This window comes from Falco peregrinus, chromosome 6 (genome assembly GCF_023634155.1).
Source record: "Falco peregrinus isolate bFalPer1 chromosome 6, bFalPer1.pri, whole genome shotgun sequence".
Taxonomy (NCBI): domain Eukaryota; kingdom Metazoa; phylum Chordata; class Aves; order Falconiformes; family Falconidae; genus Falco; species Falco peregrinus.
The window spans coordinates 21,795,999-21,813,362 of NC_073726.1; the positions used below are offsets into that span (position 1 = coordinate 21,795,999).

Here is a 17,364-nt window from a genome sequence, read left to right on the forward strand (position 1 = left end):
CAAAATACACTTTATTAATGGCATTTTCAGGAAAGATTCAGTATCTGGATTTTAGTGTTTCAGTACTACTGAATCCAGCACTGTATACTCAGCAACAGTTACACTTCCCAACATGGACACCTGTGCCATACCTGCTGCATACACCCACCCTGCGGGCAGTCCAGCCAGCTCTTAACACACTCCTATTGCCATGGTACCTGCAGCTTCTTTTCCCTTAACAGTTGTCTTTGCAGCATTCTGGCACTGCACTCTCCTGCCACGTTGTTCAGGGTTTGCCTTGTGACTCTCTTGCCCAACCGCAGCATCAGAAAACAGCAGGGGAAAATCTCTGCCCCAAACCACGCTTCAGAAACTGTATATGACCTTGGAGGGCACGTGTACTACAAGGGGCACTCCCATTGGTGCACAGTCACAGCAAACACATTGGGAAGAAGATGGAAACACTAAACAAAGGATTCTGTTAAACTTCAAATGTTACCATATAATAAAGATGCGTTTCAGCTTCCTGAGAGATTGCTTAGTCCAAGCTGGTGACTGGAAAACACTTAGATATAATTCTCAGTTAAATTTATTCTTAACCAAAATAGTATTTCACCAGTTAGCCAAGAGCCTCCTTTTGTTTTTCTCTTCTGAACTAGCAATATGAATTTCTTCTTTTTTTTTCTTAACATCTAACTGACAAATGGAAGAGACATCTACGTTTACATTCCTTGGACAAAACAGTAAATCACAAGTACTGCAAAGTCTGGTCTACCAGCACAGTAAGGGTTGTGTTGGGTTTTTTCTTTTAATAAAAAACTGCTGTAGGCAAAAAATTATGAAGGCCTGTCTGTTGTACAAATATGCACACAAAATTAAGAGCTACTTCTAATTATTCTATGCTTCTGAAGTTTCCTAATAAAGAGATGATATCAAGAAGTACTTTGTTTTGATGATCAACTTTATCCTCATCTAGTATCTAGTTAAACAGCCTTCTAATTGATGCCCTACCCCATGCTAAGGACAAAAGTTGCACGACTTCTTTATTTAAATGTTACATTTTTAATTAAATTCAACACACCCAGCCAAGGAAGGAACTGCAGTGCTTCAAAAAATGCAGGAAAAAGCTAGACAGAAAAATATACCAAATGCACTGTGAACATAAGTGCACACAAAAGGTGGGGTTTTTTCTAGGTAAATCAAAAGCGTATGGAACTAAGCACACACCAAAGAAATAAACTCCACAGCCTAGCAGCTTCACATTATCTATAAGGGCATAGGTATCCCGATTTTTACCCTGCACTTCACCCAATCACTAATAATTTAACAAGATGACTAGTCAAATATTTTCAGCTACTACTCTCCATTTACATTGTCTCCCCCATGAAAGCAGGGCAGCAGCATCTTCAAGGAACCCCAGGGGGATTTCTGTGCTTCACTTTAAAGATCAACCTTTAAGTGTAAGATTTGCAACTTGATTTGAATATTAAAAAGCTAACACGCAATCATTATTAAACAAGCAAAACAAAATCATGGGGTTTTTTTAAGTGTTGATTTACATCTCTTGCAGGACTCCTCAGACACTCCACTCCTCATTCCCTTGCACTGCTTACATTAGTAAACAAGACTTTGATGCCACTGAGACTGTTTACTACATGTTGTTTAAGCAACATATTATATTTTTTCCTGGATCACCACAGTTAAAACCTTCAGAAATAATTATTATTAATTAGATTAGCATCTCAGAAGTAAGATGCTGGCGTTTACTGGGGCACACAGCACCTTTTTTCAGAAAACCCAGTTTGTTGAAGTCATTTACCACATTGATCTACAGACCCTAGGTATTTTATTTGTTGCCGCACACACAGAATAAGGCATTACTACAAAAGAAACATCATTCCGCTCAGACTATTAGATAGCAAAGCAGAAGCATTTGCAAACTAACATTTCCTGTTGTGCTTTACAAGGAGATCAAGAGCTGTACATTTCAGATACATCTATTTTATCGGTATCACGATGTCCTCAAATGAGCAAGAAAAACAACTGCTTACATTCCTTTAATGGTCCTTTATACAAATTCAAAGCTTCAAAAACGCATGTGCCTTTATCTACGTAAAAACAGTTCAGCCTTTTGCATGCTGCAGTTTTTACCAGAATATTCTGACATTGCCCTGTGCTACCAAGCAAGCTACATGCAAACAAGGCATAGTATCGCTTTGCCAAAACCGTAACAAACCAGAGCCTTACAACAGGATATTAAACAACATATATTTTCAATTTCCTTCATCTTCCAGGACATCATATAGACACAGTCCACACAAAGTTTAAGTAGTTCTACAGTTAAAATGAATACTAAGACACTTCAGAAGAAAAGAAAAAAAAATAATCTTATGTATGACAACGGACCACCAACCTGTTTCCCCTGCACAGCACCACCTGAATTGTATTTATAGGCTAAGCTTCACTCGTCATAAAACATCTTAAAAGGAAAACAATCATTTGGAAGTCTCAGACTCACCCTTCAGAGTTCAATGGGCTTTACCCGGACAAATAAACATTAAAGCTCAGGTTGCTCTTCAAATCACAAACCAGAATCACGTGATCATGATTTTAGGCCACAGTTTGCCATATATTTAAACCTGCACTGCTAAAAAAAAAAAAAAGTTTTCCTTTTTTCTGTTAATACTGGATGGAAAATTTCAACTGGATCACTCCCGCAAAATGCTTCACAACATTGCTGCACAAATGCTTGTGCCAGCCAGGAGGGAGGGCAGAAAAGGGATGAATGGGTATGAGCAGCAGCAAGAAGCGGATAGATTTTCAGCAGTAGTGCCAGCTTAAATGCATGTCAAATTATGGCTTTAATCACACATTCTAAGAAGTCATTCACACTGTAACTAAATGGCCTTAATCATAATCCAAAACACTAATAAAAAGCACTAAATCTGTAAAAGAAAAAGGTGAAGATTTCACGTGACTGAAAAGAATGACATTTATTTTTCCAAGATTAATAAAGACTTCTAGGGATCGTTATAAACTTTGGGAAAATAAATTACCATCAATCTTGCACAAAAGATCATCAGTAGGTACTCTTCATCTCTATAAATACCTCAGAGAATGCAAATTATGATCGCTACAGGAATAAAGTATCATCTTAGTGATCATCTCTGACTACCATAAAACTTTTTGTTCAAGTTTGCTTGGTGTTGCAACTAAATATTGTTACAAGGAGTCATGGCAAAATATTAATTTGCATATAACACTCCAAATCTATTTGAATAATAATTCCCAAGTTGGAAATTGAGTTTTAAGCAAATCACACTATAAGCAGCAGAAACGTCTGCCCCGTTGTTGCAAAGCCAAGCATCCTCTCCAGTGCCGAAAGCACTTGCCATTGTAATATTCACAGAGCACCCAGCACCTCAGTGGGTCTCACCAGCAACCCTGCTCAAGTGAAATATCTTCCAGTTAATTTACAACCTGACAACTATGAAGAATACAGAAGACTACTGGTCCTTTCTAAAGACAAGAGTTCCTTTTGCTTTCTACAAATTCTGGAGGTGTGATATGTTGAGGTTTTTTCCTCAGCTGGAAAATGCCATAGTGACATTTTAAATAATGCTCTTGTTGTTTCTATATCTGAAGAGCAAGATAAAGCACCATACTAAGAGATGTCCCTCCCAATTTAGCAAGCCAGTACATTTACATGTGCCATACAATGCTGTACAGAGATACCAGCTCAAGTTTCAAAAACAGGGAAGGCACATCGGTGCTGCACTGAGCCAGAGGCGAGGCAACAGGACTCCCACCTCTACAACTCGTCCATAGATCTCTCTGCATCGCATTCAGCCACATGGTGCAGGCATAACGTCAGGAGCCTAAGCTAAATTTCCCTCCACTTCTGCATCAGTCCAAGTAAGAGCAAAGAAGTGGTAAGGGAAAGGGAAGCTTCCTAGGGCTTCAATTATGAAATACCACTGTAGAGAAACAGTTTGTGGCATTCAGTCCCTGACAGCAGGCAGCATCTGCTGCCTCGGAATGAGGTACAGGAAAGACAACGTGGGGCTACAGGAGCATGAGGAGGGTCTTCTCTCAATCCCATCAGTATACTTCACAGTGTATCAAAGTAGTGTTCATCATTACACATAAACAAATGTTCTCCCCTCTTATTTAACACATAAAACACAGTAACCCTTGGCCTAATCAATATCCCTGACATCAAGCTTGACAAGTTACATACACCAAAAACTGTGAACAAGAAATACATTTAGAACTCCACACATAATACCAGACTTCCCCTTGCTTTATTAAAATATAGCACATTACCCAGTATGGTTTTTATCTTCTCTGCCCTGCTATTTTCTTTAATCACATACCTCAAAATTGTCTTTAACAGTAACACACATAATATTTTGCATTTTCAGGCATAGCATCCATTCCAATAATTATACTTCCAATGCTATTTTGGCTTATTACTTCACACACTGAGATGAATTTTCACAGACCTTTCATCAACACTGTCCGGTCTTCCCCCATCTCTTCCCCATTAGGCAGCCAGAGTCTAAACCGGCCAATAAATTGTAGTGACTCCCTTCCAGCAAGAACTGCCTTTCATATTAAAGCTTAAAGGCATAGGTCAGTGGAAGACTGTTTCTTTTTATCAACTGCCTTTGAGATCTTCCTGCTTCTCCAAACACTAGGTCTGTTGTTTGGTTGTCAGTGATTTGGTAAAGTTTCTGCTTTTCCCGAAATAATATATTCATGACCAGGGCACAGGCAACCACCTCTACCAACAAACCACAATTACGCAACAGTATTTTCCTCACATGGCAAATGTCTACTGTGACTACTAGGTGATCCTGTTTCACTTCACAGTTCCTTGTAAAAACTCAAGCATATATCCAAACCACAAGTATACACTAATATTTCTACTTGCTGTTCTCTTCTAGGACTAAAAATAAAAGTTTTGTTCTTGGGAACTGCACCACTTCATTCCAACATTTTCTTCCAGGTATTTTATAAAACAGCACTTACAAGCTCACTTCAATTGAGCAAAAAATTTCACTCGTGAAAAGTGAAGATGAAGCAGTGAGGTTTTTTTCTGCAAGACACAACATTCCTTAGCAGTGCTGTTATTTAAAATGGAGGGGAAAGACAGGACTGGAAAGGCCACGGATACACTGGATGAAGGCTGCCACACTGAAAGCACCACAGATATGAACACTAATTACTTGTAACAGTTATTTTATAGGGACTACAGTTAGTAAGAACAAAGATGACAGAAGTAACAGGAAAAACAGAAGTAATGAAATTAGCTGCCTATTTTGTAAGAGGAAACAGTGGGTACAGTGTAACATCAATGAAATCAAACATGCATTTGTTCCTGGCATCCCATCCCTAAAACATTACATGCCTGTCTGCAAAATTTGGCATCCTCAAGCCCCTTCATATTTTTGTAAACTACTCTGCTACTTCATCCTTGAGTCTTCACAAAACTCAGGACATATAGCAGTCTCTAAGACTGGTCATAATTAAATAGTCTTTAGAGAGAGTACAAGGGGAAAACTCAGTATTTTACATTTACTAAAACAGTGAAAAACTTCTTTTCAGCTTAGAGTCCTCTTCATACTAAGTACTGAAGAGATATGGAGAAATCCTGTCTTCTGCACCATGGAACTTTCTGCTTATTCATGACCCCAGCTAGGCAGAAAACACAACATAGCCAGCTACTCCACTGGGTAGCATCCGTACATCTCAAAGAGAATCTGGAAAATCAACTGTGCTGGTCACATACATGACAAAAACTTAAGTTTGTTTTATTCTATTGATTTTAAATAGATAACCATATGATTCTGGATCATTTATAGACACTGCTTTCAACCTCAAACTTATCAGTCAGCTATGAAAGAGGAAGGAGATTCATCAAGCAGAGCTATGGGCACTGCACACCGCAAAACGTATCTAATGTCTCATTCACCTCACAATCCATCGAGGGTGTGAAGGCAACCTCACTAAGGTCCCCATCAGAATCTTTGCCTATCAAGTTGAGTATTCTGCAGCAGGATCTGTCTCACCTAACATGTAGATATTTATACTATGGATGACTAACCTGAATTAGTCACCCAGACTCCCTTTGCAGTAGAAGAGAAACGAGCACTTCTACAGCAAAACTCAGCTCTATTTTGGACTTCTGCATCAAAAGCAAGTAAGCATGTTTCTCTCCATTGACTAAAAAAAGGAATCCTAAATGGTTACCTCAGAAGCAGGCATTTACATCATAGATGTGCAAACTTCGGTGAGAGGTCTCCAGCCCCTTGAAAGTGAAGGCAGAGTCTGAAACACAACGTTGGGGGGGGGTAGGCTTAGAAAGTCATGGAAGACATTTAAAAAGATAAGATCAAATAAAATTTTGGATATACCACGAGCAATGTAATGCTAAAAAGTGATATAGTAAAGGACTGGGAGAATGCAAAAGTAGTAGAAAACCACTGAGCACTAAGAAAAACAATCTCCCATATCAAATTAAAAAAAATAAGGATAACATGCAACAGAACTAAGTTGTAATCCATCATTAAGTATTTTCTAATTTGTTAAATAGAGTGCTGATTGAGCATCTGTTGACTGTTAATCGGGTACTCTGGCTCAGGAACTGAGGTTCTGTGACTGAGGATGACCTGGATATTCTATTTACTAAGCTTAGCTTGATTTATTCCAACATGGAATCACAGCTTTTGTTAACACTTTTTTGTTGTTGTTGTTAACACTGCTGCAGCCCCACTACTCCCAACCCCTTCATATTTAAACTGCCCAGCAGATGTTCCAACAGCAGTGCTCATCTGTTCAGAAAAATAAACCAGCAAAAAACAAACAGGGGAAGGGAAGGTAGTCTTCTGCCAGACTGCCTCCCTGCAAGTACAGAACCAGCACTAACACAAAGGGACAAACCAGGAAAATGTTGCACAACAAATTTAAGATTAGTTAAACTGAACCACACCCTATTTAAATCCAGACAGCAAGAGACCTGCTCTTTCTACTCTTATCCTTCCTGGGTCATGCATTCCTCAATCCTCCCTTGTGTCAGTGTTGTTTATGCAACTACACATCAAGCTGGTTGAGGAAGCTGATCCAGCTGAAAACTGCTCCCTCCAAGAAGGGTCAGCACTCAGCCCACTCAGCTTTCTGAGGTGCCATACCACACAAATATTAATGCCGACACATGGCAACCTGGACTCGGGCCCATTGATGTCGCTGTGGAACTGCGCCCTTAGTCCTCTGGCTCAGGCAGACAGAATACAATTTGCAACCTGTTAGCTTATAGTCTCAATTATCCTTCTAAAAAAAAAATTAATCTGTCTTAACATAAAAGAATTACATTAAATGGTATACCAGAGGATCTTTTGAACAAAGAAAATGAAAAGTAAACATCTAAAGAAACACAACCTTTCTCATCCCACCCCACCGCACATGAAAGTGAGAAGCTGAAAACAATCTATAGGTTTTGCATGACTATAAGGAATGAAAAGAAAGGAAGAAATTGCTATGCAGAAGAGAATCTAAGTCGCTTATCACAAAATGTCAAGGAATACCCATCATGCATTTTCTCAGCTAACATAATTAAGTCTACTGTAGAGAAATCAAAGACAAAACTGAAACTGAAGTATCCTGTGTTCTATTTCCTTCTTCCTTCCTGTAGGCTGCAGCAAGAAAGCCCATCTCCACTACTGTAGTCTTCACACTTTTTTGTCCTTCTCCCAGTAAGCAATGCCAGTTTTTTGCTATTGCTGCTTTTTTTTTTTTCCTGCTATTGCTCCTAATTCTACCCAGCAAAATCAGAATCAAAGTGACTTAAGAGATACCAGTGTCACTGCAGGCCACAATGCTCTGAATATCAGCAAACTGCAGAACTGAAATAAAATAAAATAAAATAAAATAAAATAAATAGAGACAACTAGCATAGGCATACTGGAAAGAACAGCAGACATTGCCAACTGAACACAAACCTTGAATTCACACAATCAATATGTTTGGAAAGTTTTCTTTGCAAACCATGCAGATTGCCTACTGTGCCACCTACCAAAACAAAAGGTGGTGGAACTTTCTTCTTTTGCCTAGGCAAGGAAACTTACTCTGCCCATTTGGCTCAAATAACTTCTTGAACTTTGCCATTTAACCATAATGTTATTTTCCTATGCCTTCCGGTTTCCCCTTCTGTCCAGATAAGATTGTGTCCTTAAAGCACCACACACGCCTGAGGCACGGCCATTCCCCAGAGAGCTTACAGCTCAGGCCCAGAACAAGAAACCAGGTAGACATAAAGAGAAATTGAGAGGGGAAAATTAGTAACAGTCAGCAGTTACAGCTCAACAGCTGCAGAGCTTCCATGCTCAGGCTAATGATTTTAACTTCCTTCTTTTGACATTATGTTCTCCTAAGCTGGCTCATCCTAATTTTGCTGACAACCCTCTTTCTGAAGCTCAGTGCCACATGGAGCTTGGTTTGAAGCAAACCCTGCCAAAGATGACAATTTTAGTTAGGCTTTAGGCATTGCTATGTAGCCATTTATTATTGTAACTACTTGCACTGTCTCAGCTTTATCTAGGACTAAATGGCATTAATAAGCAAAAAGATAGAACGTCACTGTTAATTTAGCCAGTAATGTCAAACTTCCCATTTGCAGACCTGATCCAAACACCATGTATGCCACGTGTGTTGCATTCAAATTCCACCAAAACCTGAGCTTTTTTAATCTGAGATTTTAAACCTTAGCTATGAAAGCTTCATTTCCCAAGATAACTAATATTTATTTGCCCGAGCTTCCCCCCATACCAGAGTTAACAGGCAGGTAAAAATAGCCAAGGCATGTAATAATAATGTCAATATTGGTTATTGCACTGCTGACTGTTTAGTAGATTAAAACCAGGAGCAGAGAAGTCCATCACAGGGGGAGGGGAGGATGGTGGGAGGAATACAGATGCCCAGAGGGAAAGAGAGAAGTGCAATTAAAGAAACAAGCACCCTAAAAACATAGCAGCGAACAGAAAAGACAACATACTTTTGCTTCTAATAATATTGAATCAAAGAAGACACTTCAGTTCCTTTGTTGCTACTATTGGTCACACAGAGGCCACATTCTTTCCCTGATCCTTACATAAACCCACTGACATCTGTAGATTTTCCGTGAAAAGGAGGTAACAAACAGTCAAACCGATTCCCCAGCCCATAAAACGTAATTAAGAACAGAACTGTGTTACCCTATAAATAGGGCTAAGAGTGAAAGACTGCTGCTCTCAACTGTGGCTCCATATTTGACTGCTCAGATGGAGAGCTGACATCATTCATTAATACAGTCTATTAACTCTGCTCTCCTCAACTAGTTTTTCAGTGATTTTGCATCCAGCAAAACAAGACCTCCCACAAGTACTCCTCCCTATAAAGTTCTCAAAAGTTCTGTCACCCACTCAGTTCCTACTTAGCTCTCAACTCGCTGACCTCATCTGTTTCTCCTGTGTCATTTACACCCAAGTTTCCCAGTTATTCTTGTCACTCTACTATTGTTTCAGAAATATTTACTATAACAAGATACTCTTCTATTTCTTGGCATTCCAGTTCGCCCATTTTTATGGCTGAGCTTATTACACTGTTCTAGCTACTGCCCTTCAGGCACTAACACTTTAGACTCCAAGCCACTGTGTTAAGAAAACATACTACTTGATTATGTACATGAAGTCATTTTCCCTAACATATAATCTACAGCTCTTACACTTACACTTCTACACACCTTATTAGCAGGAACACAGAGTTAAGAAAGCTCATTTCTGTTCCCCAGCCCTGAACTCTCCTTAAACATAACACCTTTCCTTCCTGAAATTCTTCCATACCACTGACATCCTACTGTATCTCAGGGAAGAACAGTTTTGGTTTCCCTTTGACACCTTAGCTGATAGCCAATAAAACTCAGGGGAGAACACAAATGAAGTGTTCCTTCCACAGAGCATGGAAAAACATGATCAGCTACACCTGGGGATATCTCCCTACCAAAGAGGAGGGGAAGCGTAACTAAACAATTCCTCCTTCTAACTCAGGATCTCGCTATTTGGGAACAGTGTGAATTTAATTCACTCCAGCTGACTCCCAGTCCAGCCAGCAAACTGTGAGGCGGGGGGGGGGGCGGGAGCCCCACACAGAAGCACTGTTGGCCCATCTGCAGAAGGGGTCCACAAGGGCTGTAGCCATCCCTCATTGGGAAGCACTGCAAAACAGGCTACACCACTTGTGACAGCAGCCTGGAGTTTTCCAAAATAATTTTAAGCCCATGGACCAAGGATACTCACTTACTAAGAAAAAAAATCTAAAAACCCAAAACATAAGCTCTTAACAATAGTTTTCTTTTCTGACAGCCTCCAATTTCTTAACTACCAACTTAGAAATTCAACCTGTTCCTCCTGCAACACAACCAAGCCTTTACTGAATTCCAGATTCAGAACGCTTCAGTGCTCCCTGCCAGCCCCAGAACAGATGCTTGACATCAGCCACTCTCTCACAAGTCTGGAGGTTTGCAGGTACCTCCCAAAACCTCAATGCAGTTTTCTGCACCACCTGTCTGATACCGTTCTGCTCCAGACCAAGCTCTTCCCAGAAAGCTGCTGCAGCGTTACAAATTTTTCACTATTTCTAGACAGGACGTTGTCCTAGGTCCCTGGATTTGCAACATAATACGAAGTACAAAAGTCACAAGAAATGTCTGCATACTGAACACATGAAAAACAAAGTAGGCCTTCACTTTCAAACCATTCTGTTCTTATCCGATAGTCAGTCGTCTTCTCCTGAGCAAGCGTTTATTGCTATCACTCAAACCAGTACAGATCATTGTGTGTTCCTATTGCACATTCCAAAATTTAACTTTGCTTACCATGATATCACTATTGGTTGCTATGGAAATTGCTATACTACCATCCACCAGATTTTTTTTTACCACTGAAGCATTTTTGCAGACTGTTTGCTTTTAAGTATCAGAGTAATAAGAGAAATCATAAATGTTCATTCTCCCATCATTCTTAAAACAGTGCTTTGTAACAAAAAATCTGCTAGTAATTGATTACGTGCTTGGCTTCAAAAGTGTAGCTCTGGACAGGACTGGAATGACAACCTTCTCCTTTGTTTCTTGAGAGAGAAAATAAGTGTATCATAAAAACAAGCTTTAGTTTTCAAAATACTAAGTGGGAGAGACCAAGATACAAGAAATATATGAGGCCTCTCCCAAGTTCTCTCAGTTTCTCTTTTTCACTTCCTAGTTTGTTGGGTTTTTTAACTTGTGCAAAACAAGGCCTTCGAATTAAGAAGGGAGCCCTTGTCAGCCTCTTCAAGAAAGCATCTTTCTGTAAAATTATGTGTTGTAGTGATTCTGTTTGCTGCTACAACTCCTACCCCAGTTTCTGTCAGGACAGGGACATTTATTTTTACATATTGCACAAGCCAAGCTGACAGGGTCCCTCGCCCAGGCTCCAGGCCCTGCAGCCCCGAAGCCAGCAGGTCCCCCCAGGCACCTGACCCCCGCCTCTGACCTTGCCACCACCACCTCTCCCAACAGCTTCAGCAATTACCCCCTGGCCAGGCATGAGTCACGAACACCCGAATCCCCACGTTCCCATTACCTGTTCCCACCAGGTCGACGTCCCCGTGACCCCCCCCCCCCAAAAAAAAAAAAATACCCAAAGCAAACTCTTGACACACACAGAAAGTCCGATTTAACCCAGATACCGCAAGAAACGACACGGTGGGACCCGGGCACAGCCGAGCGCAAGGACTGGAAAACAGACCTCCGTGACCGGAGCTGCTGGGGGGGCGGCACAGCCGGCACCGGCGGGGCTACGAGCTATTTAAAACCAGCCCCCGCCAACAGGGGAAAACAAACCGGGGACAGCGGGGGGCGGCCCCGCAGCCCAGGCAGCGCTACGGGACCGGTGACCGATTCCGCCCAGCGCTCTGAGGGGTGGGAGGGGGTGTCGCTGCGGCCGAGGGGGCCGAGGCGGCGGCGGGGGGGGGGACGAAGGCGGCGGGGACGGCGGGGCTGGCAGGGCGGCAGGCCGCACACCGCCTCCGCGGCCCGCCGGGCCCAGCGCCCCGGCCCCGGTGCTGGAAGGCGGAAGCGGCCCGCGGCGGGGCGCAGCCCTCGGCACGGCCGGCCCCGGCCCCGGCGCGGCGGCAGGTGGCGGCGGGAGGGCGGGCGGCGGTGACAGCTCGGGCGGCGACGCGGGCGGCGGGCCCAGCCGCGGGTCTCACCTGCTGGGGGTCCGGGCCTGCCCTCCGCCCCGCGGCGAGGCCGTTGGCTCGCTGCCTGGCTGCGAGGGCCGGCGGCCCGGCGGGCATGGGCCGCGGCCGAGGCGGGGCGCGGCGGCCGGGGCTGCGCTGACAGCGGGCGGCGAGGCTGCAAGCTGCAGGCACTCCGGCTGCCTCCAAAATGGCGGCGGCCCCGCTGCTGCCCAGAGCTGCGGGAGGGGGGGGGGGGGGGGGGGGGGAGAGCGGGGGGCGGGGCCGTGTGGGGGCGAGGGGGCGGGGTCGCGCACCGGGGGCGGGGCGGGGCCGGTCCCCGGGCCGGGTCACGGCCCGGGACAGAGACTTGCGGGCGGAGGGACGGGTGTCGGTGTGGGGCGGGCAGGCGGCTCACGGCATGGCGGGGGGGGCGGGGGCGGCATAGGGCCAGACCGGGAGAGGGCAGGACTCCGGGGCCGGCGGGGACAGCGGGAGCCTTTCCGTGGCCGCGGCCCGCAAGGAAAGGGAGGCAGGAGCGGCGGGCGGGGTAAAGCCCCGTGTTGCCCAGCCAGCACCGGCGGGGCCCCGGGGGGAGAAGGGAGGGGGGAGGGGGGAGGGCGGGCGAAGGGGGGCACTGCCACCGGCCCGGGGGGTCCCACATCGGGGTTACTCGGTGCGGCACCGCCGGGGAGAAGGCGATGGGTGAGGAGAAGGAGGAGGGAGCCTGTCGGGGAAAAAGAGAAGGAGGAAAAAGGGACGAGCCAAAGGATGGAATAAAACAGAACCGGGGAGAAAGACACCTCTTAGTCATGCTGGCCTGCTGCGTGAAGTACATTTCATTGTTGCCTTGCCCAGATTTGTCTTCCTACGTGGATAAACTGCCGCCCAAGTGCCAGCGCCGTACAGGAACCCGACGGGAACCCATCCAGCTCTCCCCTTCATGTGAACTGAATTCCAGCCATGAGACTTCCAGCTTCATCTCCTCACCTTCGCTGGTCTTACTTAGGCTCTGACCCTGCAAATATTCATACATGGGGTTAAAATTTAACGGGTGCCCCCCTGCTTCAGGCCCTACAGATGGATCTACCTGCTGGCACAGCCGCTGTGGCAAACGTGCCCTGTGGATGGAAATGATAACAGGGAAAGAGTGGGGCTTGCCTGCAAGGCATGCGAAAAAATAAACTCTTTTTATACTGACCTGTTTATGGGGTTTGGGGTTTTTGCCACAGAAACACCACCAAAAAATTCACCCATGACTCAATGGGCAACATTTCTAATTTATGCCTGTATTTTCACCGTAAGGGCTTGAAGGCAAGGGCTCCAAGAGCTTGTACAGCATGGTATTTTTTTATATGAATTACCAGTACGGTAATTTATAAATTTTTTAATTTATAAATGTATAAAATTTTATTATATTTTTATTTTAAATTATAATATTTTATTATAATTTATTAAAAAACATAATTTTAAATAAATTACCAGTATGGTAATTTATACTTTGTTGGCCATTTATAAGGAAAAAAATTAGCACTGCCTCACAAGTTTTAATTCTCTGCTCTCTGTCCATTCTGTCTGCAGTGCAATGAGCTTATAAAGCATTTTTTGTGGCTTCTGGGGACATGATGGCTAGCCAAGCAAATTCCCAAGTCTTCCAGCCATCCACAGAGTGTATTCATTTCCTTACGTAGCACAGGAGGGCTGGGGCTGTAGACCCTGTCTTCTCCAGCTGATTTCTAGAGTACCAGTCTTGGAACAGCTTCCTTCTTTCCTCCTCCCAGCCCTGTGAAACACACTAAAATACAGCTTAACTGTCTGGGCTTGGCAGCAAGCATGGGCTGGGGCTGCCAGCTCACCTCTGCTCGTCCAGGACTCAGGCAGGTACAAGAACAGGGAGAGCTACTTACATAGGGAAAATAAGCCGCAGGCCCGAGACCCTGGTTGTTTTACGAGGGCAGCTATATTCTACTGCGAACAAGCTGTCGGTCTTTTCTGTGGCTACTCGTGCTGACATGCAGATGCTGAATACAGGCGTGACCTCCTTCTTGTTCAAACAGATATAAAAATCAGTGTTTGCCTACTTGTGCACGTATGAATATGCAGTTATTTTGGGTTTCACATCTTTTGCTGTTAAAATCCACACCGGGATTTTAATGAAGTAAGTAATGAAAAATATTACCATGTTATTATCCTCTCACCAATGTTTCAGGTTTCCTAAACAGGAAGAAGCTGATCATTTAGTATCCTTCCTCCCACCATTTTAGCATTTCCAGGGCAATTGTTTATAGCAATTCATGCTGTCCATACTCAGTGCACTTAAAACCATGCATCTTGAATGACCTTATGATTATCCAGTTTTTAATACAGCAAAAATAGATTCAGAAAAGGACTTCCTCTCTCACAGTCTTATAGTAAAATTCCTAAGGAATTTTACCATTTTGTACTAAACTAGTATGGTGATCTCACCATAAAGTGAATTTATTTTAAAATCCTGATGCCTGTGAATAAGAAACAGCTTTGCTGTTTACAGGGTGTTTTCTATCAGCCTGGTTTCCCCACCGATTGTTTCAAAAGTCACACAGAATGAACAGAAAGAAGGAGCAAGGTACAACGGTGCCAGCTCTGCTTAAATTAACAGTAACTCAGTGCTGGGACGGAGCCGCTATTCTGGCCAGTGACCTCACTCTCCCTGTCTTGGAAAGAGATCTGAGTCTGCCATTGTGCTGTGTCAAAAAGCCTTGTGGAACAGCAGATCAGCTGCAAGCTCTCTGAGATAGCAAAGTTGTCATCATGCCAATTTGTATGTCATTTTGCATATTGTTAAGGCTAACAGTAATGGATACGGACAATTTAGAAACAATCCAAACTGTGTAAGCACGCAATGTATAAAACTCACTCTCGCAAGTGGTCAAACAGGCTCTCGAAGGGCATGGCAAGAATTCACCCTGCTGCTCCGGACAAAGACAGCCTGTCACTGTGATTTCATGACCTGTGCTGTTGCAGAATTAAATCCAGGCTTCAGACCAATGCCACAGGTGGTCTCAGGTGTTTGATCCTGCTTTTATTGGGCTTACACCCCAAGTATGCGTAATTGCATCTTCATCCTGTATGCAAACTTTCACTCTTTGAACTACAAGGCTGTGAACACTCACTTTTTTTTCTACACATGGAGCATGTATTTCACAACCAAAACTACATCGTTAACATACACCTCTGAGCTCACAAAGCTGCCACTCTTTAACTCAAATAACTGATTTACATATCAAGCTGTCAGGACATAGGAAATTGTGTCTTGTTGTGTGGCTTGCTGGACTACTAGCTAGCACGGGTTTGTTCGTTTCTTCAAAGCATTGAACCCTGTTCCAGGGAGGTTTTGATTCTAAATTCGAAGTTCAGTGAAAAAGCACAAAACCCCGTAGTTCTTGTCAGAAATCCAAAGATCACTGCAGTGAAGGCATGGGCAGGGTACAGATACGGGTGTCTTCAGATCCTCAGCACAATGAGCATTTCAGGCTGGCTTCAGACCCTGAGCACAGCTCTCCAGTTCTAGAACCGGAGGAATGAAGCTGGGCCTGACTAAGATTCACCCTTAGAGCAGACACACATTTTGCTAGGAGGTTGCAGAACCAGAAACAGGATGTCGCTGATCAAGAATGCTGGGCTCTATTCTTGGCTTCGAAATCAAGCATGATCTAGCACCTAGAACAGACATTATATCCGGATCGCCAAGCTACAGTTTTGACATTAATTTTGAGAAACACTGCAGGCAGAAGAGGAAGAGTCCTCGTTTGTTCTACTGGGATCATAAGCTGTATTCCTAAACACAATTTGTGTGTTAGGTTTTCCAAACACCAAGAATTATATTTGGCTGCCTTTGGGGGCAAGTTATATGGCCTTGTTCAAATAACAAAGCTCTGAAGTGTGCAGAATATAAACAGCAATCAGGAGTGGGGCTGGCAAGCTAACATTTCTTGGCTTTCAGCATATTGCACGTTCCTCTAGTCTGCAGGGTATTTATGTTTCTCCTCTTGTCTGGGGAATATTATCCTGACTGGCAATGCAAGAGAAAAGGCAGACAAACTGAAGCTGAATGCAAAATATCCTGCAAAATCTGGTAGGCCGGTTGCTCTTGAGAGCTCTGATGCAAAAGATAATTATAGATGAAAGTGTAGCAACCGCTGTGGTTAAGGTTGCGAAATGCTCTATTTACTCAGGTTGCTTAGGAGCCGTGCAAAAACGACATGCTGGCCCTGTGCGGCACAGTATCTCCAGTGAGGCCAGAGCTATTGGAGAGGACCAGATCTGCAGCGTTCTCGAGTTCTGCTGAACCCTTATTGCCCAAATATGGTACAGGAGCATATAGGCGCTTAAAAGGCTAGAAATTGTGGGCCTGTGATTAGCGCTTTCGTAGAGACTAAAAGCTAAGAAAGCCCAGCCCTCCACGCTGAGCTGATTAAATTCTCCTCTGGGAGAAAACACCACTTTGCAGCTTTCTCTGCAGAAGCCCAGAGGAGTGGAGGACCAGTACCCTCCTTACCCCTCACAAAAGGGCTGCAGAGCCTGATACCCATCAGGGCTTAAACTCTTCCCTGTTTTTGTTTCAAGACAAGCTGAGGAAATTAATTGTAAAAGCTCTTGTGTTTAGACAACATTAAACCAAAAATATTCTGGGGCATGTCCTCAGCTTGTGTAAATTATCAGGAGATATCAAAGTAAAGATCAAATGCCCGGCCTTTCCTCAGATATCCTGTGTGTGTTATGACACAGCAGCTACACGCGGTCACAAATTGTTTTCCAAACAGTAATATCATGGTTAGGCTAATGATGTGGTAGGACCATCATGTATTGTGCATCACCTCCTCATTTCCCCGCCCCCCCCCCCCTTCTTTGATTACCTTGATATGCTGTTTCTTCATGCTTAAGCCATATAATCACCTCTGGATTATACTGCACCTTGCTAAATGCAGCTGTGGCCCATTACTAGGGGGCAGAGGTGCTACACGAACACAAATAATGAACTGTAACATTAAGTAATACTATTACTTATTATAGGCTCTCGGCATACTGTATCTAAAGAACTTTTGTTACAATACACTACATTACTTGTTTGAGATTAATGTTATGTCCAGTCATATAGCT

At 43.6% G+C, this 17,364-nt stretch overlaps 1 protein-coding gene and 1 long non-coding RNA gene across 3 annotated transcripts in view; one reads left to right on the forward strand and one right to left on the reverse strand.

Annotated features, from left to right (window-relative positions):
- Positions 1 to 12,461, reverse strand: part of PPP6R2 (protein phosphatase 6 regulatory subunit 2) — a 106,952-nt gene extending 94,491 nt beyond the window's left edge. The window contains exons 1-2 of one of the 2 annotated variants that reach the window (XM_055808056.1): positions 12,259 to 12,461; positions 6,235 to 6,312 (exon numbers count right to left, since the gene is read on the reverse strand). The gene's annotated coding sequence lies outside the window, so the exon portion shown is untranslated. The remainder of the gene's footprint in view (positions 1 to 6,234; positions 6,313 to 12,258) is intronic. The other variant, XM_055808055.1, reaches the window with a different exon arrangement.
- Positions 12,462 to 12,571: 110 nt separating this feature from the next.
- Positions 12,572 to 13,425, forward strand: LOC129784733 (uncharacterized). Its single transcript, XR_008747772.1, has 2 exons — positions 12,572 to 12,775; positions 13,084 to 13,425. It is a non-coding gene; the product is annotated as an uncharacterized LOC129784733 (long non-coding RNA).
- The last annotated feature ends 3,939 nt before the right edge of the window (positions 13,426 to 17,364 follow it).